Source organism: Sinocyclocheilus grahami, unplaced genomic scaffold, assembly GCF_001515645.1.
Source record: "Sinocyclocheilus grahami isolate Dianchi unplaced genomic scaffold, SAMN03320097.WGS_v1.1 scaffold2032.1, whole genome shotgun sequence".
Taxonomy (NCBI): domain Eukaryota; kingdom Metazoa; phylum Chordata; class Actinopteri; order Cypriniformes; family Cyprinidae; genus Sinocyclocheilus; species Sinocyclocheilus grahami.
Window position 1 is genome coordinate 28,584 of NW_015507211.1, and position 4,908 is coordinate 33,491.

General features: G+C 39.3%; 1 long non-coding RNA gene across 1 annotated transcript in view; it reads right to left on the reverse strand.

Annotated features, from left to right (window-relative positions):
* LOC107573779 (uncharacterized) overlaps positions 1–1,504 on the reverse strand; it is a 3,662-nt gene extending 2,158 nt beyond the window's left edge. Inside the window, exons 1-2 of the long non-coding RNA XR_001607566.1 lie at positions 1,343–1,504; positions 422–469 (exon numbers count right to left, since the gene is read on the reverse strand). This is a non-coding gene — a long non-coding RNA (uncharacterized lncRNA). The remainder of the gene's footprint in view (positions 1–421; positions 470–1,342) is intronic.
* Between the last annotated feature and the right edge of the window lie 3,404 nt (positions 1,505–4,908).

A 4,908-nucleotide genomic window follows, 5' to 3' on the forward strand; every position in this document is an offset into this window, starting at 1 on the left:
ATTCACTCGACTGATTTGTTCAAAAACAAAGATTCATGTTCAAAACCCAGATTCATTAAGGAATGAAACAACTGACTGTCAAAAACAAAACAACATTCAGAAATGAAAACCCACTACTGTGTGTTGATCATTTTAGACGGCTAATTAAAAACTAAGTTACTGGCCATATTGCGTCTTAATGGTAGTTACTAGATATTAACTTCTTGTTTATCAAACGTTGGTGTAAAATCAGCATCCCTCCGCCACCTGTGCTGTTGTACTGAATACCAGCACGCCACCGCGCTCATACTGATCCGCAACGCTGCAGTCCAGAGCGCAACGACACGCAGCAGCGCTGACGCACTGAATATGAGGGATGTGTGATACTGTATGTAACAGACTGTGAGATGATGTGAAATGCTCCGTTAGTAACAGGACTGACCATCGTCTGAGGATCAGGCACTCGGTGAAGCGCGCAGGAGACAGACGGCTGTAAACACACACACACACACACACACACACACACACACACACACACACAGTATAAGAACACATATGACCGCTGGAACCATGCCATGCACAGAGGTGTTATTACAGTCTAAAGACGAGGAGCAGCTTTATGTCATGCTGAATGAAATAAATCAATATGACAAAAGCACATAAGATGCTTAACACAAAAATAAAAGCCAATTCAAAATATTAATAAATACTGTGCATAATAACACTGATAAGCAGCTCAAAATGACATGTTACAGCACTAAATGATATTTCAATCCGAATTATGAAAACATGTCCACAGCACTTTGCAGAGGCGGTAAAATATATGACGATGCATGATGTACAGAGCTGGGCAAACTGTATTTCAAATACGAATTCATTACTTTAGAGTATTTTATAATCCCAGGTTTTGTCTGATGCAAGTGAATCGAGTCTTAAAGGGACAGTTCACCCAAAAATCCCAATCCTGTCATTAATCACGTGCTGTGATGCTCTCCTCAACACAATGCAGATCAATACTTTCATAACGCTGTCAATTATGTTTTTTTTAACGAACGCTTTAATTAGTCCATGGTTCATTCCAACTGGAGAAGAAGAAGAAGACGATGAAAGCTGTTTTGTTTCTCTTTCTCTCAACTGCAGTGATGCTAAATATAACAGCTCTGACTTTTTCACTTTATGTGATTGCTTTTTCAAACTACAAATCATTTGTATTTTAATTAAATGCATGCCTCACAGCAGTATTCTGCACTTTAATGAAATACGTCTGATCTCGCCTGCAGCTTTCAGGAGACACATGTTGGTCTTTCACGTGCATTCGTTTCTAAACTGCTGTCACGTGCTGCTCGCGGGTCCCAGCACTCACCGCTCAGGGAAGGACGAAGTAAAAGATGAGGAAAAGAACCACATCGAACAGCAGAAACATCCAGAAGTCAAACCAGTACGAATGTTTGGGCAGAGCCGGCAGGACGCCGCGTGAGTCCGCCATGATCGCACACACTTCCCGCTTCCGGTGCATTACACAATAAAAGTCCCCGGAAACCCGCTCGCTCTCTCCCAGAAAGTCCATCAAAGTCGAGTCCAAAAGATCTTTTACAGCACTTTTCACAATAAACATTAGCCTCTCTCAAAGCAGCTTTACAGAGAATTGTGATGTGAATGTTTATAGTGTCTAAACATCTTCATAGCTGTATTTAGCGGATAGAGCTGGGCAATAACACAGAAACAGCAGGGTTAACATTTGTACAAGAGCTAATAAACTTAATTTAAATCCCCTCACTCTATTTACTTAAACACTTAAGAGCAGTTTATAGCTCTAAATAGCATCTAAATGAATGCTTTAGCTCTTAAGACTGCTGTTAAGTCGATGTTAACAGCGCTTACACGTGACCATCACAACTATGCATGTTTATAGCATTTATATAAATGTTTGAATTGTAATCTGCATATTGCTCTTATATGAACAGTGGTTAAATTAACTATCATCTTTAATGAACAACAATGGCATTTCAACACATGCTGTCCCTGTTGAAAAAAACAGCATATGCTGGTTAGGTATGTTTTGATGCTGGGATGCTGGTTCTGGTTCATGCTGGTCCTTTGCTGGTTCATGCTGGTCCTTTGCTGGTTCATGCTGGTCCTTTGCTGGTTCATGCTGGTCCTTTGCTGGTTCATGCTGGTCCTTTGCTGGTTCATGCTGGTCCTTTGCTGGTTCATGCTGGTCCTTTGCTGGTTCATGCTGGTCCTTTGCTGGTTCATGCTGGTCCTTTGCTGGTTCATGCTGGTCCTTTGCTGGTTCATGCTGGTCCTTTGCTGGTTCATGCTGGTCCTTTGCTGGTTCATGCTGGTCCTTTGCTGGTTCATGCTGGTCCTTTGCTGGTTCATGCTGGTCCTTTGCTGGTTCATGCTGGTCCTTTGCTGGTTCATGCTGGTCCTTTGCTGGTTCATTGCTGGTTCATGCTGGTTCATGCTGGTCCTTTGCTGGTTCGAGCTGGTCCTTTGCTGGTTCGAGCTGGTCCTTTGCCGGTTTATGCTGGTCCTTTGCCGGTTTATGCTGGTCCTTTGCTGGTTCATGCTGGTCCTTTGCTGGTTTGAGCTGGTCCTTTGCTGGTTTGAGCTGGTCCTTTGCTGGTCCTTTGCTGGTTTATGATGGTCCTTTAAACCAGCATCAAAACATACCTAACCAGCATATGCTAGTTATTTCAACAGGGGTTAGCGTTGAAATAGCACTTGAATGAACGTTAATAACTCTTAGAATGAATCCTCGCACTGTTATCATTAATTTAAGGTTTGTTAGCATTCACACGCTCATAAGAGCAGCTAGTATATACTTCCCTCAGCACATAGTCAGCATAAACACACACAGAGTATAAAAATACATGCGGAGTGCCGCTAATGTCTACAGATGGCTAAGCAGCTCTTAAATTCTGAATGGTTGGACCTCAGATGTGTTTTAAAGGCCGTTTGTTTTAAACAGCGGCCCGTTCTGATGGCACGGATCCCAACGTCTCACTAAACAAACGTTTCCTCACGGCGGGAACAGCAGCACAAAAACAGGCCATGAATGTTTAACTGCGAGGTGACAGACTGCGCTAATATGTGCTGCACACTTGGATGTTTGAGAGCATAAACAGGGAGTTTTCATTCTGAATGTGAGCGATGCCATTATTCCTCAGACATAGAAATATTAAAGAGGTTTTATTGATGGCACTGCGTCATTTTGGAGATCACATATTTCTTTGCAAACTGATTATATTTACAATCATTTTACATTAATTAAATGTATGATTTTCTATGAAATAATTTAAATAAATGTGAAGCTATGGAACCATTTACATACACTTCTAAACTATGAGACCTACAAGGATTTCTGACGCTCTGATGGACGACATTAGTATTACAGCCTTCATCTGCTAAAAACCATTTTGGTGGACCATTCAGATTTGACATTATATGCTGCTGAATTTGATTGGCTGCTGTCATTCATGTTTGTTTGCTTATCGGAGTAAAATTTAAAGAATATGTGAATATATGCCCCGAAGACAACGCACACCAATTATCAACTTGATTGATCATTCGGCTGCAGAGTTACGTGTGCTTTTCAGTTGTAGCGCCACCTATGGGCAAAATTGGGCGCAATGTGGTGTGCGTCCTCAGAATGTCCAGTTGTCTTTCTATGTTAAGTTTTGTTGAGTTTAAGCTTTGTGTTTGGCAGATAGAGGACAATTTATTAAAGTGAGCAATGTTAAATATTATATTGTTATTATAATGTTATATTAACAATTGCAATCTTAATAAAGCCAAATTATAGCTACAGCCTCCTTCTGTTCATGGTTAGGGTTTTCTGCTAGCATCTGAATCATGTTTCTAATAGTTCATTTTATTTCCTGATCATAATCTCATTACTCATGTGACAGGATTTCTGAGGGCTAACGTTCAGTAGCACAATCCCGGCTGATTACCAAATTAACAACACACGGACAAGGGATGTTGATCGACGTCTAAATTATTTGATTATGTGAGATGCAGGAGAGTGTGGAGTAAAAACTAGCACAGCTAGATGAGAAATGACATGCATTGTGCTACATCTCTGGCTTCGTGTGTGAACGTCACGAGGAAAAGACACAATTCTGTTACTACAGAATAAAAAAAGGACACACGTTTTCATTAAAAAGTTATTTTCTCAAGCAAATTCATGAAGTGTTGTTGCTCTCATGGTGTCATGTAAACTAAAGGCCCATTTACAACAAGAATGATGACTGTAAATAGGCCTAACTAGCCTACAGATATAATATGTGTAACGCTCATAGACTTTCAGTTTGTTTCTCCATGTTCCTGTTTTGTTTCTTGACCTAGTTTTCCATGCGCCACTGATTAGTTAATGCTGTTCACCTGTGTTCGTTAATTATCTCAGCAGTTCCCTTTCTGTTCTGTTCAGTCCTTTGCCGGTTATTGTTTGTGATGATGTTGATGTTTGGTTCTTTTGTGTTGGTGCGACCCTTTACTCCTGGATTACTTGTGTTTATTCTCCTTGGATTTATCATTAAAGACTGTTTCTTGGATACTCCTGCATCGTGCGCCTTATATTATATAAAATATGCAATTACAACATTATATATACATATATATATTAAATACATATGCAATAATTGTATCTATAAAGAGAATTATAGGCTAATAATGACAACATAGGCATCCACACCAGCAAAAATGGCTGCAAAACTATTTTAGATGTATTTACATTCGATAATGGTTTTTATTATCATTTAGCCTTTTTATTTTTTATTTTTTTCTTCTGTTTTTTGTCATTACATTTTTAGGAATTTTGTTATGTGCTTATATCATTTTATTCGTTTTTATGTCAGTTTTACATATTTACTTATTTTACTCATATTTAGTTTTTACTTATTTCCAGTTAGTAATTTTGATAAT